Source organism: Acomys russatus, chromosome 1 (assembly GCF_903995435.1).
Source record: "Acomys russatus chromosome 1, mAcoRus1.1, whole genome shotgun sequence".
NCBI lineage: Eukaryota > Metazoa > Chordata > Mammalia > Rodentia > Muridae > Acomys > Acomys russatus.
In genome coordinates, this window is record NC_067137.1 from 43,283,818 (window position 1) to 43,311,744 (window position 27,927).

General features: G+C 43.8%; 1 protein-coding gene across 13 annotated transcripts in view; it reads left to right on the top strand.

Annotated features, from left to right (window-relative positions):
- The window catches only part of Myt1l (myelin transcription factor 1 like), a 405,732-nt gene that overhangs the window by 331,674 nt on the left and 46,131 nt on the right, over window positions 1-27,927 (top strand). The window lies entirely within an intron of this gene.

Here is a 27,927-nt window from a genome sequence, read left to right on the forward strand (position 1 = left end):
CAGAGGCAGGCGGATCGCTGTGAATTCGAGGCCAGCCTGGTTTAGAAAGCGAGTCCACGACAGCCAAGGCTACATAGAGAAACCCTGTCTCAAAAAACAAAAAACAAAACAAAACAAAAAAAAAAACAACAACAACCAAAAACAGATGCCAGGGATAGAAATCTACCCAATAACACAGTTCCTTAAACTTGTGTTGTTCATTATGAACACTGCCCAGGCCAGTGACAGTTCAACTCAGGAATCTCTGTGGTATTGGCACAGAAGTACAGAGAGAGAGAGAGAGAGAGAGAGAGAGAGAGAGAGAGAGAGAGAGAGAGAGAGAGAGAGAGAGAGAGAAGCTATTGCTACTCTCTCTGTTATAACTTTTAAACACAAATCTGGCAGAAACTATGAGCCCAGTACCAGCACACGCAGACTCGCAGACTGAGGAGGTCCTCCTGTGGGATGAAGTGCACCACACTCAGTTTCAAGCAGGCTGTAGAAGGAGCCAGTGAAAGTCTGAAAATAGCATTGAAGCCTTACTCACTCCAGTCAGTGTAGACTTTGAGGTGTTTATAAGGATAAAAGGCCAAACTCAACAGCACAGTGTGATGACAGCGATTGTCCCTCAAATGATAACCTTTGCTCCCATGACCTTCCCTACCATTGTGTCCTATGCTTGCTTAGAAACATGCTACCCCACCCCTAACCATCCTGTCCCCCAGCCCCATGACCATAGTCCAGGGGTGACCTGAGTATAGCCTTCTGTTTGACATCCATGTCATCTTTTTCAGGCTCCCTGTCCAGGGCCCTAGTGCCATAGACCACCTGCTCATGTTCAGTGACTTCCTGAACTAGCCCTCCTGTCGCACACAGGACTCTTGCCTTGCCGTTGTCTTCCTGAACTAGCCTTCCTGCCAATTGCAGGACTCTTGCCTTGCCGTTGTCTTCGCAAACTGTAAGAAGCTGGAGGGCTTCCTCTCGCTTTACAGTCTAGCAGCATTTAAATCAGTGCCTGATGGACAAATAGCCTTAGCACCTCAAAGCGGCAGCCTTAGGAGCAACAATCCAACACACTTTACTCAGGCGTCTTCTTGTCGTGGCTTCATCCCACATTTCCCTCATGGTCAAAATGTGACCAGCTGCGCTTGGATCTTGCCAGCACATCAGGATATGGCAGCATTCTTTTGAATCTCTTGATGAGGAGTTCTTTGCAAAAGCCTGGCATGTCTCCAGTTGCAACAGGCCACCTGTAAACAAGAAACTAGCTTTTGCGTTACTTGCACATTGCTTCTGACTGCTTAGTGTCTTGAGACCTGGGACCAGAACTTTTTCTGATGGCGTAGTTCACGTTGGCTTGCATCTTTTAGTGCTGGGCTTGACGTTTTCGATCATCTAAAATTTCAGGCAGACCTGCTATTTCTCCAAGCCACAATTCTCCTTGTCTCAGTTCATCTTGGGAGATGGCTGGTCCTCTCACCAGCATCCTCAGAGGAAGGAGCTGCACTGACATCCTCCAGAGAGCATAGTCTTAGCCAGTGCCCTTCTTTTTTTTCCTCCTGCCAGAAGGTTGTACGATCCTGAAAACAGACAACTTTGCCTTGTTTGGGTTCATCTAAAAGTTATACACATTTTCTATGCTTCTCTTTGCAAATAAGTCCTTTTTTGCTTGACCCCTGCTGGGAAATCTTTGCTTAATTCCTGCTGGGAAATCTAAACTTGACTCGTTTCGTAAAATGATCTGTTTCTGTTAATTGAACTTCAAAACTAAGGATTTGGTGTCTTCTTAAAGAGACTGAAACATAAAGCAGCCAATTTTTACTTGACAATATGTCCTCTACACACAAAATAAATAAACAAATACACCATTATTATAGCCTTTTCTCTCAGCCTTTTCATTGATAACTTCAGTACATTACTTTCTTGTAGAAGTCAGGAAGGTTTGCTGGGAGCTTTCCCAAACAGAGCAGCACAAGCCATCTTCTGAAAGATGCATAGCAGCTTAGAATAAATCTTGATGTGCCTATTGCAGTTGTATTAGTATTCCCATAAGCTTTGGTCACTTTTATGTAGCATCTCACCTGAATAAAAAACTGAGTTGAATTCCTATATTATTCAGGCAACACTGTCTACTTATCAGTAACTATGTTAGAAAGTGAGTCTCAATGACCTCAGCTACCACATGAGGTTTCTAAAGAAATTTTTCTCTTACCATTTCCAACACTGAACTTTTATAGGTGACCATTAGAAGAACATTCTTAGCCATGGACAGGATAGAAGTTGCCAATGACCCACTGACCAAAAACCTTTAGACATTATAGGAAACATTCTGTTCATTCATACCACCGTGAGGTAGTTTTAGGAAGAAATCAATAATAAATCAATAATTTGCGCCTAATTATGTACAATGTGTAAACTAAAAATGCATTAAAATGTTACATGCATCTTATCAGCGCTGTGCAATGGCTCCCGGGCCCCTTGTATCTGTTGTACACATCACAGGTTCTGGGCAGGGGTGAGGGAGACATGAGGGCCAGAGGATGGAGGACTGTTCATCCAGGTACATCCCTACCAACCCTGCCTGTGAGACTGAGGCCACAGCAGCCAAGGACAGAACGGTGAGAAGTAAAGTGACCCTTGAGGAGGAATCATACTAATGCAAAATCTGGTTCTAAAGAGACTTTTCTCCTTTTGAAATGTCATTGTCAAAAATTCTCCAAAGGCAGCCACAGCCAGAGTGGCCTCTTTGAAGAGCCATAGCCTCTTGGACAAGGACCCATATGAGAGTCACGTTCACTGGCAGACACTGGCAGATGCTGGCCTGTGTGGGGTTTGAGCCATCTTAGTAACCACCCTAAAGCAAGCAAAGCAGCTTTAGACAGGAGCCATGCACTCTGACAGTGGCCCCAGTGTGAATGTGCTCACTGGGAGAGCAGCTTTGGACTGAGGCTGCTTTACTGGGGATTCTATCGCTGTGGGGATGGGGATGGGGTCTGACTTCTTGCTTGAATTTGATATCTGCACATAGAGATTCTAATCTCTATAAGCATGAACCCTGGGTTCTTGGGATATAGACATACAGGAATCTTAGCCAAATGCAATGGTTAAAAATCAGGTTGTATTTGTTTTAAAAATAACCTATAATTCAAAGAATTAATACAATAAACCAGAGCCAAAATATTAAATCTCTCTCTTTTTTTTTTTTTTTAGCATTTTTGGCTTCATGTATTGCTAAGGCCCTGGGCAGGGGCAGGAGATTATTCACACAGTCTAACCAAGTATCTCTTGCCCAGGGTGTGCTGGCTAAGAAATGGGAGGCTCATCCATTTTTAGGCCTGCAGGAGATCATCCTCATTTGGAGAGTGCCTTGCTTCCAACAGTAAACCCACAGAACTTTCAGTTACATCTGCCCTCCATTTGGGTCTCCTATTAACAGACAGCCATGATTCCTCAGCAGAAAGGTGTGTTGACCTCTGTGTAAAGTTAGCTTCTTTTATGACCAAAGGTTGTTGTGAGGCCTGGTCTCCCTTGAAGGCAAGGGTAGAGCAAACTGTTCATATTTCACTGCCCTGCCTCGTTAGGAAAATGGATTTGTTCAGCAGCTGGCTTGGCCCTGGGTCCCTGGGACACCTCCTCTTGAGAGGACTGTGTCTATGATATACGGTATAGTTGTCCTTCCATCTGTCACTCAGTATACAGTCTGTTGGGACTTAGGTCCTACTGGCCCTGAGATTTAGCTCCTGCTCTCATTCTTTGTCTCTAAGTTTTAGGACAAGCTATATCTTGTCACAGTGCAACACTTATGCCTGTCAGGGTCTTGGCAGTTAACAGTACTTCTTCATAGTTTGTCACCTTTGTGGGAAAAAAGCCATAAATATGCTTGGTTTCATTTTACAAGTCTAGGAACACAGGCAATGGTAAGTGGGCCATTTGGCCAAGGGTCACAGAAGATAAGCGGCACTGACAAAGCTTGAGCTGAATGAGGTCTTCACATGTGATGTTGCCTTCTCAGAATTCCTGTGCCGGCCTGATTTCCCATGAAGGGTGAATGATGGAGACTTGGAGAATAGCTCAGTTGATACAGTACTGGCTTTGAAGCACAAAGCTATGAGTCTAGTCTAGCAAGATGGCTCAGTGGGAAATGTGTTTGTTGCACAATTATTGCAACCTGAGTTTCATCTCTAGAACTCATGTAAAGGTGGAAGGAGAGAACAGACTCCATAAAAGTTTCCTTTGTCTTCCCCCTGTGTGCCATGGAACAAACACACACACATACACATACACATATACAGATGCACTATTACACACATACACTAAATAAAATAATGATTTTTGCATAATTATGACTATAGCCAAACACCTTCATGCACACACAGCAACACACACATAGCAACACATACACACACACACACCAACAACATATACATCAGTTCACATATACCAGTGTCCATGGTAAAAATCTAAATGTAGTTAACTTCTCACAGTTATTAAATGCATTTTGTTTATGGTTCAGGAAGAACCTAGTTCTACTTCATATAATTCAACATCTATAAAAGGTTTATTATACTTGTAATGTAGAATTTTAAAAGTACTCTGCAAGATATGGCCTTCAGAAGATTAGACTATCATTTTATCAGAGTGATTCAGGTCAACTAACATGAGTTCAATATAAGAAATATAGTTAGGAGCACTATTGTGGAATTCTAAAATTAGAGTGTTGGTAGTTGGCTTTTACCATGCACACATGAAGGAATATGCAGCTCAGTAAGTGATAACCTGAAATGGCCTACACAGGGAATAGATCACTGAGTCCATATGAAACGCATAAAGCAAAATGGCCCATTTTCTCCCTGCCCCTCTGATGCATGTTTATGCCCCGTGGGAAGCGCTACCCAAGATAAACTTCTAGAAGCCAGCAGAGATTTAGAGGAAATTCTAGCCAGAATGCTGGACCATGACAAGTATCTTTACCCTGACTTTTCTTTTCATTTCCTCTCTATAGATGGAATGAATAAGTGAGAGCATCCATCATAATCCCCTATAAACACACACACACACACACACACACACACACACACACACACACACACACACACACAAATAAGCAGTGAACAGAGACCTATGTTGTGCAAACCTCAGAGTTTACAGACACAGCTTAGCTTTGCTGTGTTTTTGTGCCTCACCATCTCCAGTGCAGATTACAGTAAAATTCACAGAGTAAAAAATCAGATTCAGCTACTATAAGGAAAACAGGCATCATGACCAAGACCTACTCTTTTCAGAAAAACTTGCTATTGCATGAAATTCAGAGCATAGGCCTTCTGGCCTACCTGCAAGTAATCTCTTCTGTGCCTCAGTTTCTTTATCTGTAGCCTGGGGTAGCTCAGTGGGCGTTCAGTGGATGTCACTATAATCAGCAATGTAAAGATCCAGCAATCCCTGGGCCTTCAGAAAGCATCCTCCACCTTGGACTCAAAGAAGGAAAATGAACAAGGTAATTGGTGTTTCTGAAATGACAACATCCCTTGTTCTTTGGGAAGTTACTGAAATAAGAACTTCATTCACTCAGATCTTTGGGAAAAAAACTTAAAATCATATTCTTGAAGGCATATAGCAGCACACACCCATAATCTCAGCACTCCACTGAAGCAGGAAAATGGCAAATTCAAGGCTAGCCTGGGCTACGTAATAAGAGCCTATTAAGAAGAAAAGGGGGAGGAAGATGATGATGATGATGATGATGATTATAGAAAGGATGGACACTGCTTATTTACATACTTCGTGTGGGGAGTAGGAAATCTAAAACCTTACATGGCATGTTCTAAACATGTCTACACAGTGTGTTTCATGGGCCTGTTTTGTTTTGTTTTTGAGACAGGGTTTCTCTGTGTAGCCTTGGCTGTCCTGGACTCACTTTGTAGACCAGGCTAGCCTTGAACTCAAAAAGATCTGCCTGCCTCTGCCTCCTGACTGCTAAGATTACAGGCATGCACCATCACGCCCAGTTCCATGGACCTATATTATTATGCGTTTCTATTGTGGTTGCTTGCTCTTTACAGCATGAATCATCACAGTTCTCATCTGTTCTTTATTTAACTCTCATATGAAAATCTCAGCCAGCCACCTTGGACCCCTGGCATCCATGTCATTACAGCCCAGGGTTCCTTTGGAAAGGAAGATACTCTAGAACCCCCTGAGCTCATAGGCTTTCTATATGGAAGTAGAAACCATGAAAAGACATTTTCAGAGATTACTCAGTATGGGTCAAATTCTTTCATTCATTCATTCATTTATTCAGGTATGTATGCATTCATGCATTCAACACATTTGTTCAGTCATTTAAGAAGCCATATTCATGTACTCCTAGCAGACCAAAGGGAAAGGCTGCACTAATCCAGAGACCCTCAGAGGACAAGCCAGACAAGGGATATCAGATCATTAAGACAGGCCAAAAGGTGCCTGGGAATTAAGTGAACTTGGGCTACATATGTTGGGACAGTCAAGACCACCCAGCAAATAATCTTGGGAGACACTCACACCAAGAAGTTGGTATCATGGAACCAATGCTATGATACCAGAAATAACTCAGTGTAGGAAAGAGGATGCAGTTGGCTAGAGATGGCAACAAAGATGTAGCTCATGATGAGGTGGTGAACTAGATGTTGTCCTGAGACTCAACAGGGACTAGCTAGCAGGGATGCAAGCAGTACCCTGCAGTGTTAGAGTTCAGAAACTGAACTATAGCACAAGGATGGAGGAGGTTGTGTCTCCACAAGAGACCCCTGGAGGGGGCAGGATGAAGTCTCAGGCTTGGGAAAACCTGAGAGTTTAGATCCAGAAGCTGCCTGGGAAAGGAAAGGGAACATGTGTTACCAAAATAACTCCTACCTTCTAGCACTGCTCCTACCATGCCTGGGGCTACAGCCACAAGTCCAGGGCAGCTGTTGCCATTGTGAATCAGAATGTGGGCCAGTGTAGAAACAATGACTTCTCATAGGAAACCAACAACAATTATCCTTGACAGAAAGGTGGTTTTTAAGATAGGATGGGAGTTAAGTAGTCCATGTGCTCATGGGAGATGCTTTGGCACCATCTGAAGGAGCAGTAGAGTTAGCCCGACTGAGAAGGCCCTCCTTCAAACTCTAGTCTCCATTTCACACATAAAATGAATTCCTCACATTTTTCACTAAGATCTTACGATCTTTTAAAAAATTAATTTGTATATATATGGTTGTGTTTCATCTGTTATGTTTATGTACCATTTGTGTGCCTGGTGCCCGAGGAGACCATAAGAGGACATCAGATCCCCTGAAAATAGAGTTACAGACCTTTATGAGTCTCCATGTGGGTGGTGAGAATTGAACCTGGGTCCATAGAAGAATAGCCAGTGCTCTTAACTGCTGAACCATTTTTCCAGCTCTATCATCAGGGAGGGAGGGTGGGAATAGGAAGATACAAGCAAGGGGATAACAATTGGGATGTGATCTGAGTAAATTATAATAAAATTTTTAAATGTAAAATTAAAAAAAAAGAAAGAAAAACTAAATATAACACAGGCAAGATCTCCCCATGTCTTACACAGCAATGAAAAAAAAATCAGGCAAAAATTAAGCCATTCTTGGGATTCTCAGTGGGGGACATGACTTCCCAGGCTGGTCAGGGACTCACTTAAAATATCCACAAGTTCATGAAAGAGAGCCTGGCTTTGCAGACACTGGCATCCTGCTGACCTTTAATTGGCTGTATTTCCTGGGACCCACTGTGAATCTCTTGGCACTGCAGCAATTCACCTGCTAAGCCTGGGCTTAGAGAAGGAAGCTTTGCTTCTTTCCTCCACAGGGACGAGAGCTTGCTCTCCATCTTTCACTTAGAGCTAACTTGGTAGTTGTTAGGTTTTTATCATGACAGACTTGGGGAATATTTTAAATTCTGAGTAAGACCATGAGGCACACTTCACTCCTTGCATAGACATTGTACAGCATTTAATTCAGATATCAAAAACTACTGATGATAATACTAAGTTTCAACCAAAGGAAAAGATGGCATTAGTTGTTTCTTATTTGAAAAGAGTATTGGAATTATATAGTGTATTTGATGCATAGTGTCCAAATGAAAAGGACATATTCCTTTTAATTTTGAGTATGTACTTTTAGAAATATTTCTATTATATTTCAACTTTTATTGTTGTAAGTGCATACTTTAAGTTTATATACACACAGGCACTTTGTGAGTGTTGGGCTAGGCACTTTCCTTTCATGACACACAGTTGTCCGAGTGCTCTTCATATTTCATTGCTTGTTAAATCTGGCCTTTCCTACTTACTAGGAATGAGCCTATTTGACCTCATCCTTGGCTCCTCTGCGGTGAGTCTGAGAAGCAAGAGCTTTTAGATTTCTGGGGGCTTCCAGTCCATACCTGAGCCCCAAGCACAGTGAGGACAGACAGCCTAGCCATTCATAGGAAGTCAGGCTGGACTTCAGTTGTAAATCCGAGGTTTTCATAGTGTAAAGACTTCACTAATTTACAGTTCTCTAGAGCAAAATGAACAAAATTGGAAATGAAGTAGACCTTCCCTTTGGGAAATTACTGACAATAATTTTGTAGGATTTTTTTCTCCTGACACATTCAGGAGCAGCCAGGATTCTTTTCCAGCTTTTCCTGGAGTGGAAATTTTTGACAGACAGGGCCGAGGCTGCTTACAGGCATGAGAGGACTCGGGAGGAAGGGCTCTCATGGCAGCGCCACTGGATTGAACTTGTCTGCATGTCTGCTATGCCAAACCGCTTACCATTCCCCATGGCCTGTGCGCTCCCCAGGTGACAGTCTGAGGATGCTCACGTATCACGTGCTCCAGTCCTTTGCTGCACTTTTGCAGATCTTTCTTCTAACTACTGGATTTCACCAGGCTCCATCTGAAAATACCTGAGTCCTACAAGTTTATACATTTTCTGTATTTATAATTGAGACGCGTAAGCATCATGTTTCCCTACAAAAAAAGAGATGAAGAACATCCTTAGTCATACCAAGTGGTTTGCTCTGCTACTCCAGCCTGATCTCTTAAGGAGGATTATTCAGTGCAAATACCTCTGATAAGAGGAAAATATAATTTGACAGAACTTTCTGTAATGACAGAAGGTTTATTATACACTGACCCACACAGTAAACACAAGCCACCCAAATTAGGCTACTCTTTTTAGTAGGTAGCATTTTTCCTTCTCAAGCTCCCAGAATAACAACTCATGAAACTCAAGATAATTATTTACAAATACCTAAGCCGTATGCCTAGAGTCTTTTCTGACTAGCTGATAACTTCTATTTTTTTAGACATGGTGTCTGTGTAGCCTTGGCTGTCCTGGACTCATTTTGTAGACTAGGCTGGCCTCAAACTCAGAGATTCATTTGTCTCTGCCTTACCCAGTGCTGGGATTACAGGCTGTAGCTGAAAAATTAAAATAACCCATTATACTAATTTAAATTCTGCCACATGGCTGGTTACCTGAGCTCAGGCATCATATTCAGTTCGCATCTTATTGGCTGAAATCTCATACACTAGGCTCTATCCCAGAATCCCTTCTGCTTGTTAGATGTCCTACTTATTTCCTGCTTCAGCCATAGGCCATGGGTTTTTCCATTGACAGATCTTCCATCTATATAATACAGAAGAGATTCCTTCTAAGACTCTGCCTGAGGACTGAGTTCTTTTTTGTTTGTTTTTTAAAATCCATTGGTGTTTTGCCTGCATGTACATTAGTGTGAGGGTGTCAGATCTTGGAGTTATAGACGGTTGTATGCTGGGAATTGATCCTAAGTCTTCTACAAGAGCAGTCAGTGCTTTTAACTGCTGACCCATCTCTCCAGCCCCAAGGACTGAGTTCTTAGTTGTGCTTAATTTTTATTACTCTCTGGGGCTTGAGATTTCACTCCATTTGTAGAGTGCTTGCTTAGCATATATGAAGCCCCAGGTTCATTCCTTAGCACAGCATACATAAAGGATGATGGTAGGCCATGCTTGTAATCCCAGCATTCAATGGGTAGAAGCAGAGGGATCAGGAGTTCAAGGTCATCCTCAGCTACGTCGCATGAATTTATTAATCTAAATACCCACACAGATCAAGTAAGATCCATGCCATCCGTGTCGGCACAGCTTCTTTTACATTGTCCTTATTCATTTTACATTCTAATCAGTATGTAGGGCTATTTTATTTCTGCAGCTACTAGATTATGCCTTGTTTGACATCTTAGCCCTCCATGTTTTTGTTATACTATTAGTGAATGGCAAAAAGATTAAGGGTTTTTTTTTTTTTTATGTTGTTCCAGGCATATTGAAACCGACTATGACATGAGTTTCATGGTATTACTGTTCTCAGAGGAATCCTTGCATGTTACATGGGGAAATAAATGGAAACTTCACTGCTTAGAACCTATAAGAAAGTAACTCATAACTGAGTGTAAAGCTTAGTTCTTTATTTTTGGTTTTGTTACTCACCTTTATTGTATTCAGGCATGGATAAAAGTCTGACCTGAGCTAACCAGTTATAGCAAGAGGCTTCAGACACCCTTCTAGTGGGAAAAGGCCTGACACACTTAGCAGATGCATTGACAATCACTGAGGCTTTGCTAGAAGCCAGTCTTCCACTCAGATCTGGATTATCTTCTTTGGAACTTGCTTCATCCAGTAATGTCTTCCTGTAAAGACAATTCTACATGAAAAGGACAATGCTGCCCACAGCCCATGTTTCATTCACATCTAAGTTATAATGCAGTTATGGAGTTTAGAATACAAACATGCATAGCATATATAATCTAGCTTTCTCTTTATTATTTTGTGTGTGTGTGTGTGTGTGTGTGTGTGTGTGTGTGTGTGTGTGTAGTGCATATGTGTAGATGTCAGAAGTAAGAATCAGTTCTCTCCTACTGTGAGTTCCAGGGATCAGACAGTAAGCTCATACTCACTGAAGCAAATCCTCAGATCTAGAGTAACTTTCAGTATCATAACCAGTAGAGAGCATGTGAATTAGCTAGCCTGTGCAGATGCTCGGCTAGGCGTTCCTATCCTATCCCACCCCCACCCCAGCACCATTACAGTATTGAGGTAATTGAGAAGAATGGCTGCTCCTCATTTCATCTACTGCTATCCTTAATGTTGTCTTTCTGTGGTCAGGTATGGATGATGCTTTACTATTCACTTCATTAGGATTAAAAAACACAGTGTATGTGAAAGACAATGGGGACTTTTGAAGTTGGACTAAGTGCACTGTGCATTATGGTATGGCCATGAGTCTCGGGGCCAGGGAGTAGAATGTGGTGGTTTGAATGAGAATGGACACTATAGCCTCATATATTTAAATGCATGGTCCCCAGTTGGTAGAACTATTTGGGAAGGATTAGGAGGTGTGGCTTTGTTGGAGAAAGTGAGGTCAGACTTTGAGGTTTCAAAACCCTATACCATTACCCACCCCCCTCGTGTGTGTGTGTGTGTGTGTGTGTGTGTGTGTGTGTGTGTGTGTGTGCACGCGCGCGCGCGTGCCTTGTGCTTGTGGATCAAGATATAAGCTCTAAGCTGCTGCTCCAGTGCAGTGCCTGCCTGTCTGCTGCTGTGCTCTCCACTATAATGGCCATGGTCTTTAACCTTCTAGAAATGTAAACCTTAAATTAAACATTTTCTTTTATAAGTTGCCTTGGTCATGGTGTTTTGGTATAGCAATTGAAAACTAAATAAGAGAGTGTATAAGCTACTAACTACTGACATATGTGAGGGAAAAAACACTATTTACTAAGCAAGGAAGTTTTATATGACTCTGAGTATAAATCTAATACAAATTTAAACAGATAAATCAAGGAAAGGAAAAATATTAATAATCAAATGTTGGTGTGTTGATTAGTCACAATCTTGCAGTGTGACTTTCTGCTTAACAGAGATGTCATGCTCTTATATTTGTAGCTGTATAACATAGAGTGACGTTTCCAAAGCTTTCGTCCTAAGAAGGCATTGTGAGAAACATAAACAGTGGTGCCCAGAGTTGCTCTTGTAGGTGTCACTGGGGAGGGCTCCTGCTACATCAGCATGCCCGATGTGTAATCTTGTCTCCTCTGGGACTAAGACTCGCATGGATAGATCTTGATCGCGGGTATGCTGTAAGGAAGGACATACATCCTAGCTTGCTTTGCCTTTGCTGTACCAAAACTGACCAACAGCAACGTGGGGACAAAATGGCTTACAAGTTATGGTCTATCTTCTTGGGAAGCCAGGATCTCAATCAGGATGTCAGAGGCAGGAACTGAATCAGAGGACACAGAGGAATGCTCGTTACTGGCTTACTTTCCCTTGGCTTTCTTGGCTATATTTTTTATACAGCCCAGGCCCTCCTGCCCAGAGAGGGATGAACACTCTGATGTTAATTATCATTTTAAGAAGATGATCCCACCAACATGCCCTCTGGCAAATTTGATGAAAGCAAGTTCAGATTCCCTCTTCTCTGGTGTCTTGAGTTTGAGTCAGATTGACAAAATCTGTGACAGCAAGTACTGCAGAGAGGCCTAAATGTACTCCTCTGGGCTATAGAAATGGCAGCAGGAGTCTGACTCATCTCCTGGGATTCACAAGTCATACCTGTTTTTAGGAGACTCCCTGTCATAATGCATAACCCAGCCCCCCGCCTTGCCTTCTGACATCTGGGAGACCACATGTGCATACTGCCTGCGTGCCCACAGCATAGCGTCAGAACCAGCGCAGGGGGCTAGAGAAAGTCCTTGAACGTAGCAGTAGTTGGATCTACTAAAAGGTTGTAAGTCTTTATAGGAGAGCTTTCAGGGAAAAGGTAGCATTGCCTGGTGTGCTTTCTCACATCCCTCTTGTGGTGGGAAAGCAGAGGATCTCCATGGACACACAAAGCAGGTAGTGGAACAGAATATGACAAATATGCCCCATGAATAAGGTCCCAGGAGACGACTGGCATTGATGGAGCACCAGCCTCCCTATCAGCACCGACATGGGTAGATCTGAGTACCAAAATAAATACATAAATAAAAATAAAAATAAAAACTAAATCTCTGGCTCTCTAAGAGCCCCAAACTATTAGGGATTGTGTAAGTGTGATTGAACCCTACCTTTCCTTTAATTCATAAAGGACAAGAAAGTACCCAACTTTAGGGAGTCATGAGATGGGACAGGAAAGTTGAACCAGTAGTATGCTGAGTCTGCCCTGTGGATTCTTTCTGATTAAAATTCTACCATCAAAATCATAGGAAAGAAGGAGTGAAAAGGAATGTCTTTGTGGAGATTCCTGGAATAGTAGATCAGACACTGGCAGCCTGGGCTTTTGTCATGACTAATGCCCATCTAGAGTTAAGCCTGTATCGCCTGGTAAATGTAGATACACGAAAGGGGAAGTAAAGAAGGTTCCTCCAAAAGAGAAAGGCAGGTGCATGTTTTCAGAGTATTTAGCCTTTAGGCTTGAAGGATGGTAAGGAGCTCCAAGCATCCCTACTTCCTTGGCTAACCATTTAAGCTGTATGCATCCGTGAGAAACGGTGGGTGGACTTTGTTCACTTACTGTGCCGGCATACATCCTGTTCATCATAATCTAACCTGCCATCAAGAGCGCAGCAGCATCTCTTATCATCTTGCACTCATGTGCTCCTGAGAGTTCTGGCTTCCTCCAGTCGACAGCATGTGCTCTCTTGCTCTGTAGCCATCTGTGGCCTACGACCCAGACTAGGAAGTATGCGCTATACATGTGGCCATCTTTCTCCAATATGTTCAACCCATTGTTAGAAGTCCATGGACTAATAAGTTAGTGAGCAAAATGAGAGGATTCTTATTGTAGAACTCATTTTTGTGAGACTCCAGAGAATTTTGAAGAACTCTTGAGTGCAATGGATGGGTCGGTGTACATACCAGCCAGCCTCTGGATATATAACCATTTCTAAGTGATAAACCTTGAAAGTCCCCTCTCTTCGTCTTTTTTTTTTTTTTAACCTTCTCTATTCCTCTCTCTTCTCTTTTCCTCTGTTTCTCTCTCTCTCTCTTTCTCTCTCTCACTCTCTCGGGTACCTCTCCCCCCTTTCTTCTTCCCTATGTGTACTTGATAAACCCAACATAATAATAATTTTAAAAACTTGGAAGGATTGTCTGGGAGGTTCACCAAGATCTTGTTGCCTAGATGGAAATGGAGCTAAGATTATGGCCTTCTGTACAGGGACAAAGAATAGAGCAATAACCATAGGGGCAATCAAGTGGAACCCAGGTGGTGGGTAACAAAGACGTGACTAAAGGACGACACACATAAAATGATTCTACATCACATTGTGCTGCCACAGCAACATCTCAGCCCTGAGCCAGGACCAGCAGCTACTGAGCAAGAGTGGAGGATGCACAGACATTGCCCAGTACTAGACCAAAGACTGGAATGGAAACTGTTCTTGGCCATCAAGAAAATCTACTTGCCCTTTAGCATTATGCCCAGATCTTTGACTACAGTTATTACTGTGTAGACAAGGTAGCCAATGTCACCTGAAGTCAGCAGAGTGACATCCCTACCAAAATAAAATCAGTCTTCAAATAGTGAAGAAGCAATGTAGCACGACACCCCTTCCTCTGTGAGTAGCTGACACGAGCTCTGCAGAGCAGGAAGCCAAGACTTCCTGGAATCAGCCACTGGGACTTTTGCATTGAAACTCATATGTACTTGCCAAGTCTCAAGAACTGGGTTACTTGTGGGGAGCAATGGGATGAAAATCCAGGTTTTGAGCATTCCCTCTGCCTTGGGGTGAGTTGAATAACCTCTTGGCTCTGCCCTCTATCCTCTCTCAAAGCCCTGCATCTTGGTTGAGAGTTCCTGGGTGCTTGCTTATGTTCCTGCAGGATTATGCAATAGAAGCCTATACTCTACCAGCAGTCACATGATATTTACTAGACTGAAAATAGCAGGCAGGTAAGAGATTTTTCTGCTTAAAACTCAACAGACCAAATAGCTTTGAGTATACACTACATCCCGGAGCCTGTCACCCAACACTACAGAGTGTATCTGTTGGGCATCTGGTTCTGTTTGCTTATTTTAGATTACACATGCATTGTTTTTAGTTTAAGTTCACACATATGAGACAGTATTTCTGATGACTCAGTGAAAAGTAGGACTCCCGACTCTGGGCCTGGTGTCCAGTGCTCTACACCTAGAATCCACATGGTGCTTAACCACAGTGCGCACTGTGTGGACTTTAGTGGATGGCCAAATTGTCACTTCTAGTTGGTTTATTAACTCTGGCCTTCCTCACAAGAATTCTTTACACAAATGATGATGCCACATTCCTGGTAAAGTTGTGGTTCTGCCAAATCTCATTGCACTACAATACAATACACTACAATAGCTGATTTCTGTCTTTGGGTGGCCTTGGGGACTGTGTCTCTTTTTTTCCTTCTATTCATGACCAGAGCTGTTGCCACGGAAACTACTGCAGTACCACATGGGCATCAAAGCTACCTACAGCAAGTACAGGCAGTTTTCACTACTGTTTTTTTCTCCGAATGTTTCCTTTAAAATTTTAGTCCAGATGTTTAAATTATATTATTAAGGTCTTCTCAAAGGCCTAAAGGTATATCTAAATGTGAGCCATGTTAGGGAAATTGCACACTTACCACACACAGCCCATACAGAGCATTTGTGGCCTGAGCCCCTCAGCTAAAGGCTATAGTTGGGCAGCAAGCAGGGCCAAGGTCGGCACAGACTAAAATACAGACTTCCAAAGTCAGACCTTGGCTTGGTCATCTCAGCCCTGTAAGCCTCATGAGCTACCCCCCTTTCTTGTTTCTATATACAAAGTGAGGGCAGTGCCAGCAAATTGTCCTAAAGATCATATGGATCATATAAGACTGTCATAAAGATCAGCACAATACTTGGAATATCACCTGATGCTCAGAAGAGCTATGCACATTGAGCTGTGCTCAATAACTTCAGGTTGCTACCGAGCAAGGACAGAACCAGCCCAGAGAAACAGAGTAATAGGATGTGAAGCCTAAGACCATTTGGAGGGAGGAGACTGTATATCAGGGAAAAAAGGACCAAGATGATTAGCACACTAAAATTTAACCCATTTCCAACAAGGACTGAAATAAAACTTTCTACATTTGAAACTTCAACAACCAAGATCAAAATATTTCAAAGATAAAAGAATGCCATTTCCTAATATGTCTTTTTCTCGCTCTTGTCTAATATGGTACAATTTTAAAACTCTTATATCAGACTTGCAAATCAGGTTTAAAATCATCAAATAAAAATGCCCATCAGCACGTCAAATCCACTTCAAGTCTAATCCTCATTTGCCACCACCCCACCCCAAATTCAGAAACATTTCCCAACTGGCATATTTTGATCATCTTTATTCTCTGTCACATCTTTACTTCTCTAACTACTTTGAATTCTTGCTTCATTTCTCTTCCTTTTTTGGAGAGCATGTGTTTTAGGATGAGAACATAATGGAAATGGAGGCACTTTATGTTTCTGTGGATCACTGTGGATTAGAACCCCTATTCCCAGTGCTATTGTCATTGAGAAACCCTGTCTCTGCCTTCCACCTTTTGCAGATTCCAAACCAGAGCTGCCTTGGCTTTAGAGCTGTTCAACTAGACAACAGATTAACTTGTTTCTCAGCCTGCCTTTGGCACCTTCCAGAGCCTAACGCAGTACCACCTTGGTTGGTTGTCAGTAACGCATAGGTATTCTCATGCACATCCCACTCTCATTTGTCTGTGATTCGGCTGTGCAGTGGGTGGAGCACTCACGCCTCAGGCTCAGACCCAGAGCTCTCTGGGGAAGATGGCCTAGGCATCTTAAACTTGCTAATCCTTCTTAAAGTGTTCCTTACCGCTTCATCTGCACACCTAGTTCAACCAGGAGTTCCTCACATGTCTGCTTTGTGCTGGACCTGATGAGAGAATGGTCTTCTGGGCATGTTAGCCCAGCAGCTCAGCTGGCCCAGGGACTCACTGTTTTATAATAAAGAACAAGGGACTCAGAGATCCTGAGATGAGATTTTGTCCTCCCTGAATACATGGGCTTCAGCACATTCTTGAAGCTTTCTGAGTTTCAGTTTCTTATCTAGAAAACACAGTAATATCTTCCCCCAGCTTCACAAAGTGCTTGTGGGGCCAAACAGATATGCATGTGCCTGTCCCTCTGCAGAACCCAGAGGTTGTATCATGATCAGCAGCAGCAGGGAACCATGGCCGCAGAGAACTCAGTTCAGCCAATGTGGTCAGCCAGAACCTGCTCTGTTGTTCCAAGTTCTTCTGACACCGTGAGGGTCATCTTGCTAGTGAAGATGTTGCCTAAGCAAAACAGAAGTTTTGGTTTGAAATTTTAAATCATCTGGTTTTCTTTTTATTTTATTTTCTTTTTAAATGAATCTTAAACAGGTTCCTTCCTTCCTTCATTTCTTCCTTTATTTCTTCCTTCTTTCTTTCTTTCTTTTTGGTTTTTGTTTTGTTTTGTTTTGTTTTGTTTTTGAGACAGGAATTTTATGGGTAGCCTTGGCTATCCTGATTCACTCTATAGATCAGGCTGGCCTTGAGCTCATAGAGATCCACCTGCCTCTGCCTCCTGAGTACTGGCATTAAAGGTGTGCACCACTGCCTGACTCATCTGGTTTTTTATTTGTACAAATTATGGCCTTTCTTAGAGAATTGTTATATGCATGACACACATATTAACACAATGCAGAAACAAGAAATCTATGGCTTTTTGGTGGGCAAACAAATTCCTATCTCCATGTGGCTCACATGGGTCAGTCTGTCAGATGTCCAGTTCCTCTTCCATGGATACCAGATAACACAATTGGTTTTCAGTGTGTCCCTTTTGTCATTCTATGGCCTGTGGCAGAGGGCAGAGTGGGTAAGGCAGGAAAGCTGGGGAAAGAACCAGAAAAGCACATGTCTGGCTGAGTGAATGGTTCTTACACCATGCACACTATTTCACAAGCAGCTAACTATCCCAGAAAAGCGAGTTCTCTGAGGCATGACTTTCCAACCCAAACATTGCACTTTAATAAATTTGCTTGGTGCTGCCTTCAACAAAGATGTGATGTTAACTCAGTCTTTCATATCCAGAGGAAGAAATATTGCTGCCCTCCTTTTTTATCCACAATAAGCACTGCTGATCTATATAAACACATAGGTCCTTCTAGAGTAAAACAATTCAAATTCTACAAGGGGCCTGGCCCAGTGTGGTCTTACCCTCAGGGGAGGCATTATGGTACTCAACCCAGATCTTATTTCCTTACAGATAGACAAGAGACAGAGAACAGGCTGGCTGAGTATGAACTTCATATCTGTTTTCTCTCCATCTTCAGAGCAGAACACTCCCTTCAGAGTGAACTTGTAGAAACATGGAAGACATATCACCATATCTCTATGGTAAAAGCCACACATGCTTACTTACACATGCACACTTGCCCTCACAATGCACACACACACCCACTTGCATGTATGAGCACATGCATGCGCATGTAACATGTATATATATATGTGTATACATGCATACATTGTTTATGTACATTGACATATTAAACACTACATATGAATATATACACATGCTCATTTGTATACACGCAGTATGCATGTACACACTATATACATATACATATACCACACATATAGACAAATATGCCCACATATCATGAATATATAATACATAGATAATGCTCTCTCATGCACGCACATGCACACACACACACACACACACACACACACACACACACACACACACACACACACACACAGAACCAGCACAGAAGGGTAAGCCTAGAGCGATTCATCAGGTTGAAGAGAGGATGAGGCCTCATGTCTCAAGAGACTCTCCTCCCAATGCACTTTGTAGAAGGCTGTTCACTGGCTCCTTGAACCACTTTTAAAGTGAGCATAGGGCAGTCCTTAAGCATCCAAACTATAGTGTGCATGCTTTAAAGAAGGCACAATGGCGCGTGCAAAGAGAAGTGCCACAAATGATTTTGACTTGCACTCAACATAAAAATGCCATCTGATTTCTGAATCAAGGTGACTGGGACACTTCCCTGGTGGCCTGTGACACACAGTCTGTCCTGTCTGTCTGGGGAGGGGGGAACCTCTCTGTCTAGAGGCCCCAGAGTCTAGGATTCTATGGAAGCCTGTGAGGGAAAGAGCTGGGCTTCATATCCTAACCAGGCCTAGTCGTGTGCTAGAGACTGCCCTGTGTACAAAGCAGCCTCCCTGTCTAGGGGGCCCAGAGCCCAGGAGTCTGTTAATGGATTTTGTATTTGTACATCTTCCCTATTCTCCACACTCCTTATAACACATAGTGAGCTAAGCCTACTTATTGGAAAGTCTCCACCCTTCCTAGGAAATGAGGCCACCTACCCTCAGAGCACCTCCCTATCTCTTCAGTGCTGGCTGCTCAGTACCTAGGAGCATGATCTAGCCTTTAAAAGGAAACACAAAAACCTTGCACATTGTAAAATCAGCCTGCACCACAGGGATGACTGAGGAAACTGGGAGCCTGGCAACCAGGTTGCCATAGCAACTCACTCCCTCTTCCTGCTTCCCTTTGCAGCCTCAGGGCAGGCCTAGCCTGGCACAGTATGCACAAAACAGACAGGATGTAGACCGCCCCCACTGCAGCAGGAGGTTTCGGAGCCACATCTGCTAGCATCCTGAGTGGAAAGGAGGCCCTTAGGCTGCTCCACACAGGCACTGACCATGTCATCACTGTAGCCTTATCGTCTGAGAGAAACCCAGTCATGCAGGATTCCCCTTCCCCCTTCCTCTCTCCCTTTTTTCTCCTTTTCACCCCCCCCCTTCCTTTTCACACCTATTCTTCCCTTATAGCTTACATAAGACAAATCATTCTGTTCCTAAGAGACATGATTTTGGTATTAGCAGGCGACACTTCTGTTAATATGCATTCTGGGGCAGACACATCTTGAAAATGATTATCTTATAAGTGGCCAAAGCCCATTAAAGGGTCAGTAAGTAAAGATGCTGTTAATATTTGTGCTGGGTGAGTCAGACAGTCCACAGCATATATTTTATCCTGAACAACTGAGATTCTTGTATTAATGGAATATAGTGAGTTCTGTGAAGGCTATGTACAGCAACTTCCTGAGCCTATATGTTTGCATTAATGAGAGTATTCATGTTTAATCACCTAACTTTTATTGCACATAGATCCTGCAATGTCTCAGAAGCCTAGGCTTGCCCAGGTCCTGCTCTTCCCTAGATTTACATCTCCCCCTGAGCCTGTGTAGACATCTGCCCCTTCTTGACTGGCGTCCTGCCATCATCCTTCTGACAGACTTGCTTCCTCTCCCCAAACATGCTGTTTCACCCTTGAGGACAAGAGTGCTTGTTAAGACTGGGTAGTTGGCAATTCAGAGTTAACCTGGCAGATGTTTGAGGCAAACTCCCAATAGTGGAGTCCTAATAGAAGGGGGTGTATCAGAATACACATGGCGAGCCCTGGAGCCAAGGGAGAGTGCCTCTGAGTCCTGATGCCATTCACCTGGGCCCTGAGCATCCCTCCTGCCGGTGCTCATGCCTCCCCAACACTATATCTGGGGTCTGGAGAGTCTCCTTGCAACTCAGCAGGCTATAGTCCAGGCTACCCTCTTTCCCTGAGCTGCTTTTCCCGGAAGGCCTCCCTCTTTGCCCGCATCCTATCTTTTATTGTCATCATCATCTACAATGAGGAAAATGTTTCGACTACCCCCTCCTTGTCCTGTCAAAACTCCCATTGTCCTGGCTCTCTTTCTCCTGAACCTGTAACAAATAAATGTCCTTAGACATGCATCTACATTCCAATATGCCTTCTACCTGGGCTTGCTCCTCTCCTCCCCTGGATTCCTCTCTTTCCACCCTCCTGTTTTCTACAGCTATTTCCTTTTGATTCTTATATTTGCCTACAGTGCATGTTCTCTCTCCCCAAGCCTCTTTTCTTGCTGCTCGCTCCCTCCCATGCACACACACGTGCACCGGGAGTAATGCCTTGACTCTGAAGCTGAACAGGTGGGCACTCTCGTCTTGGGAAAAATCTCTCATGCTTCTTTACATCCTTCCTGAGAGATGGCAGCAGCTCTGCGCTAGGAAAAAGAAGAGTGAGGATCTGGGTAGCATCTGGACACTCGCTTCAAGCCCAGTGACTGGGGCTCTGAGTGGATGGTTGTCTGGATGGGTATCTAGACCATGGCGAGCCCTGTCCCTCCAGAGGTCACAGGTGTCCTTCTGCCCAGAGAGCACTAGCTGGTCTCTAGGAAATCACCAAAGGGCAGTCACTACAGGAAATGTAGGGATCTTGAAAACTGATCTTAAAAATTAAAAACAAAACAAGATCTGGACTTGAATACCCCTGTTCTGTGGCCCTAATTATAATCCTGTATACTGGTATATATGTAAGGATGGATGGAAAGCTTTACAAAACTTCCACCTTGAGAATGTGGAGCTTCAACACTAAGTAGGTCTGTCTGGGTATGTCTGTATTTCACAGTGCTGTGAGCTCCACGGGGTCAATGAGCCTGAAAGACTAGAGTTTCTGCAGTGAACTGGCCCTGGACTGCATACATGTCTTAAAGCCTACCTGCCACATGGCAAGCTGTGACTAGATTCTGCTTTCCTGGACATTCCTCAGAGCAAGATCTGAGCCCTCCAGCATAGCACAGCCCCTGACCTAGATACCAGGAGCCATGCCAGGACTCAGCAAAATAGCCTCACTGCATAGTGAGCTGGCTCCGTGGAGAAATGGCCTTCAGTACACATCTCCCGGAAAGATATCCACTGGGCCCACAGAGCAAGGACCTCCAACACATACATAGTGAAGGCTCTTTCTGGAAAGAGAGCCAAAGGTGAAGCAAGATGCGGTCTAGTTATGGAAGGGACAGCTGTGCCATGATCTGAATTCCCTGCAGTCCAGTAGACAGCAGGAAGGGCGTTCAGACAGGTTATACCTTAAAGCCACAGACTGCCTGCACTTTAGGTTAGGTCTCCAAGTCAGAAAACAAGAGCCTGGCTGTCCTGCAATTGGCAGGTCCTGGTGAGGAGGGACTGACTAGACTTCCCACCTCCCTTTGCTCTAGAGACCCTGAGTAACAGTGTGGCGGGAGGAAGGAGTGGTCCTGGCCTAGGGATCTACGTCATGGAAAGTAGAGGACACATAGACACAGCTTCCCACACAAGTGTGGAACTGGAAGCCACAGAGGGATACCCTAGACCAGTTGTTCTCAGCTCTAATTCTGCAACCCTTTAATACAGTCCCTCATGGTGTGGTGACCCCCAACCATAAAATTGTCTCCTTGATACTTCATTACTATAATTTTGCTACTGTTATGAATCATAAAGTAAATATCTGATATTTCTGGATTTCTGATATGCAACCCACATGACCCACAGGTTGAGAACCACTTCCCTAGAGGCCATTGGAGATTGCTTACTAGGGAAGACCAAAGGGGCAGAGTCACTAACTCTAGGGACCTTCCCCTCAGAGTGGCTGTTCCTCCAGGTGTCTGTAAAAGGATCCTATACACATCTACCCTCAGATATCAGAACGCCCCAGGCTTCCTAAAGCATGCCGTAGATAGAGATGAGTATTTGTTGTGGTCAGCTGTCCTGGGCTATTAACACACTTGGACTCTCAGCCCAGAAGGTCTTTGATGTCATCAGTAGGTGTTGCTTTAAATCATCCCAAAGGGATCTCACACATTCTTGAAGTTGCCAGTGTGCCCTCTCATACCTCGAGAAGAGGTGTGTGTATGCGTGTATGCTTGCATGCGTGTGTGTGTGTGTGTGTGTATGTGTATGTTAGTCAGCCAAGGTCAGAGTACTCTTATGAGGGGTCTAACTCTTGTGAGCAAGAGGCAAGAGGTCTCCATTCTTTTGAGACGTGCTTTCCAGACATATTTCTGACTGGACGTTTGTTTGCCTGAGTCCTTTTTTCTCTGAACAAAATGTCCCCCATTACTTCCCATTCAAACAGTACTTCTGATCTTTTTGGAACATGGTCCTACCTGTTGCTCTCTCTAGGAGGGTACAGGAGGGGCAGCTGCTCCAAGTTGCTATGACTCCACTGCTCTTTTACAATCTAGTCATGGAAAAGGATGTCAGGCACAGCCATGATCTTGAGGTCCTGGGTCTCAGCAAAGCTTTCTTCCCACTGTCTGCCATGGCTTGCTTTTGACTATGTCCATGGAAGCTCATCTGTTCTTCATGCAGCCTATCTTCCCAGTCTTCTCTTCAAACAGACACTGGATGAGAGATGCTCTGTGTTCTCTAGCAAGCCCTATAGTGGACAACACTTTCTTGGGTGCCCTTAGGAAGAGGACGCTTTTTCTTCCACTCCCAGGTCTCCTAAGTTAGCAACCTTTGGTCAAAGCACCTCCAGGGGTTAGAAGCTTTCAGGAAGATACTTGCCCTTCCCCCCAGGATGTCAGAAAAAGGACTGAACCCTAGAGTGAGCAGAGCCATAATGGGCCCCTGCCTTCTGGACATGGAGACCATGCAGTAACATTTAGTCCTATGTGTTCTCAGCCCTCAACAGCTTCTCAACACTGCCTTCCACCTCCTCTTCCTCTTTTCCTTGCACCACACTCACTGCACCCTAATTCTTGACTTCCTCCTACCATTGAACACCCATTAGTGGAGCATACCTCACCCAGTCCAAGTTTAGGACATGGGTTCTTGTGGCAGTTACACTGACCCCTGACTCCAGCTCCAGGACCAACCCTCCTAGAACTCAGAGGGAAGGTATGGGAAGTGGGCCATGCTTGACTGTTAGTTGTCGCTGATGGCTCTTGGCCACTTGACCACAATCTCTCACACTCTCCTCATGCCATGAGCATGGAGAGTACAAGCAGAGTGTCACATGAGCATCTGGAGTAAGGACTGGGTGCATGAAGCAGTGATAGATGCAGGCATTTAGAAAATCTGCTCCTGGCCTAGCGTGGGGAGTACAGCTACAATCCCAGAACATGGAAAGCCGAGGCAAAAAGATCACATGTTCAAGGCCAGCCTAGGATGCACAAGAACAACCTTGTCTCAAAAAAGAATGACCAAAAGAAACAACAAAAAGATTCTAATCAAAGAAAATTCCAGAAAAGGAGAAGGTAGAAAAGAGCTTTTTCTAAAGCCTATCTCACTGTTATAGAATCCTTAAGTTTGGATCTGTTTTCTTCCCTGTAAAATAAGGAATTTGATGAGTTTATTTCTAAAATATATTACAAAACCAAGTCTGTGGAAACTCTTATTGACTTGAGCAAACAAATTGTCTTAAGATCAGGGAGAAATGTAGGTGGTTTTGATAGAAGGATGGAAATTTTTCATGCTAAGGTACTAAAAGGTAGAAAGTGAACTGAAAAATGAGATTTAAATGAAGACATAAAAAAATAAACAAAGCAACAGGATCTAGGCAGAAGACATCGGTTGTCGGAGAGTCCAGGACAGTATGAAATGGTTAATTCCCTGGGGCTTTATGTGAGGTCAACTGGGAGCTTCAGAAACAAAAGGGTCCTGATTGGGTGTGGTAGTGCATGCCTCTTCCTGGACTCAGACTGAACCAGGAGGATGTGAGGACTGAGGCTTGTCTCAGCACCATAGAAGACCCTGTGTAAACATCCCAAGTGAGTAAATAAATGGCATACAAGCATAGAAAATATGGCAAACAAGTATGACATTATATACTAGAAGTGAGCATTCAGTGCCACAGAAAACCCAAGTGTACCATCCAACAGGTGGCTCAGTCATTCCTCTGCTGTCCCAGAAAGCCCAGGCTGGGGTCAGCAGCCCTCAGAAACTGACCTGATTCTAAATGATTCACATTCCTTCTGCCTTCAGCTGAAATAGAGCATTGAACCATCTGGGGTCAGAGAAGCACAGCTAAGTTCCGGTGCCTCCATTTGTGCTTATGGCTTGAGCAGTGGCCAGACATACAGCATGCCCTCTTTCATCTATCCCCAAATCTGGGTGGGAGCCAATGGGATGGGCCTTTCCTACACTCTGAGCCTTAGCAGCCTTGGGAAACTTGTCTAGTATGTTCTCCACCTTCAGCTTATGTGTGAGCAAGTGCAAGCTGCTGGTAGTGGTTGAGGTGGAAGAGCACTATGGATGCCTTGGACTGTCTGTCAATCTGTCTTGTATGGAGAACTTGACTGTTGTCATGAGAAACTCTGGACATGGATCTCCACCCCCTGCCTTCCCTGTCCCCTCTTAGTGACATCAACTGAAAGATATCATGGATATCTGACAGCTCTGCTTAAAGATTATTGGGTGTGTTCATTGGTGCCTTTTCGTTCCTTTGTGAGAACACTTTCGGATTATGTAATTACGTGTGGAGTAGACTAGATGCAGTTATGTTTACACACCTCCACCTTGCACCTGGGGCACTAGAATCCCCTACAAAGCCTTCATAAAACTCTTTAACTGGGGCACTGACTTAGGGCTCAGTATTATCAACTGAAGGTGAGTATTTCTCAGCCCTCCCCCCCCCCATCTTCCAGCACTGGATGAAAGTCCCTTGCATGTCAGATGTGGAGCCCCGGCACCCACCATGAGCTAAGCGGTATGATATGATCTTTGCTCACCATAGATGGTGAGAGGTTAGGAATGGTGGTTTCTGTTGCCTTGAGCCCGCTGCACTAGTCACCTTTTGTATTTTTTTTTTTTTTTTTTTTGCATGGGTTCTGACTGCGGCTGCCCCACCTCTTGTTTAGCTGGTCCCCTGCTGCTGGACGTGCATGTGCTCTGGCAGCAGTTTCCCATGGACACATCCTGTTAAGTGAATGGGACGTCAGGATGTGCTAGGTACGTTCTGCCGCCCTGACAGGAGCCCACTGCTGATGTTCCTGGGACATCTTCCAGCCATGCAGTAGGTCACAGTGTTGGCACCCAAGGGTCCGTTAGGTGTCTTCCCACAGACTCCGAGGGCAGCATGATCCATATACATGACTTGCGAGTTAAGACTTGTAGCTGCATGACCAAGACACAAGAACAGAGCTGCATGCAGCATGCCAGTCCAGCTGCCATGCAGCCTGGGTGCCACCCTTGGACCAAGCCTGAGCTCCAGTGGCCCACAGAAATGAATCAAACACAGCCAGGCTTCTGGTCAAGTCTGAAATGGTTCCTCTATCCCTAACACCAGGGACACTGTGGGACCAACAGAGTTGAGTCCATGGCTAAAGGTTGCATTTACTCAGTGCATGTCAGAGGTTACCCATGCTGATAGCAAGCTTGCGATCTCCTCATCAGCATTAGACTGACTTCAAGAAGTTCCTATTCCCAATGCGTTGTACCATAAATCTGGGATCTAAATGCGCTATACAGAATGTCTTCTGTATTCTGGCTAGGACAGTGATGGACAGCATACACCACAATGGTCCACAGGACTACCATGGAGCTTGGGTATATTTTTACCATACTTTATACTTTGGCATGTTTAGAATATGGTGTTACAATGGCCTGTGGCACTCAATGCAGTAACGGGCCATCCAGCCTTATAACAATGGAGCAGGAAGCTAGACCATGCATAAATGGTAGAGCCATGGCATTTAGCAGGCTACACCACCCAGGTCCGTCTCTGACATTGGTGCAGTGACAAACCACCGCTGATGTACCTCAGAGCATGTCCCCAGGGTTAGATGACCACCATATTGGTCCTCATAGAACTGACAAGCTTCTCAACCCATCAAATGGGTATTCATTTCACTCCTGGAGGTGCAGGGCTCCCTGAACCTGTCAGCCAGGAGTCACTGCCAGGCCTCTCAGACTCTTTTACATGATGACGCATATGCATCAGAGGCCTAACCCTCTTCAACACTTTAGCTCAAAATTAAGTGAAGGGCATTTAAACAGTGATTTCCTATTTATTGGTTTGGTTTTGAATGTGATTACAAAAGAAAAGGCTTAGGACCCACAAAGAAGTATTTCATTTTTTGTGCGTTACCTATGTCAGCAAATCTAACCCAATGGCTACTAATATTTTGGAATGTGCAGGTTTTCTCAGTATAGCTGCATCCTGAGTATCACACGTTGGAAACCCCGCATTGGAGCTTCTCTGCATAGACTTGGGCTGACACAGTTCCAGGGCTTGCACTTGCTGGCAGCACTCTGTGATCTCAGCATTTCCAAATAACACGCTAGTCCTCCACTCACCCTCCCTTGGAACCTCTGAAATAGGCAGGACAGAGCAGGGCAGTACGGACAGCAGAGAAAAGGACTTCTTGGAGAAAAATGGGCTCTGGAAGGAGGAGGAAGGTGCTCCACCCAGGGAGAAGTCATTAAGAGGTTACCTGCCCGGCCCTCATGCCAGACCCCTGAGCTATGTTATAGCTGGACAGCATTCCAAATCTGCACAACTGGGGTAGAACTGCAGATAAAGAGAAAACTATCAAATACCTTACAAATTGTAAAGCTACTTATAGATGTGTCCTCCTTTGAAGTTGAGGTAATGTGTTTAAGAAATGTCAGGCGCCATGTATATTCCTGATAAGTCACCTGATTTCTTTCCATTTCTGAGGAAAAAAATGTAAGATTGTAACATAAGAGTGAGCATATGACATTTGTCTATTTAAAATGTCTTTATTGTTTCTCTCTGCATTTCTTCATTGTTTTCATATATACGACATAAAAGATGAAAAGAATTATACTTTCAGAGCCATGTTTATTTAGAATGGAAAGTGTTCTTAGCTGGAATGTAAGCAGGCAAAACCTGTGTCCAGAATCACTGTATGTTATAACTGTAGTTAGCACCGAGAGACAAGGCCTACTTTTACATTTTTATTTCTTTTAAAATAAAGGAACTAAGGAAAGAGGTTTGTTTTTTGTTTTTTGTTTTTTGTTTTTTGTTTTTTTTTTATTGTTTTGTGTTTTACTAAAATAGAACTGCTATGAAATAGGAACAAAGGAGATACTGTAAAGGGGATCTCTTGAAAGTCTTTGAACCATCA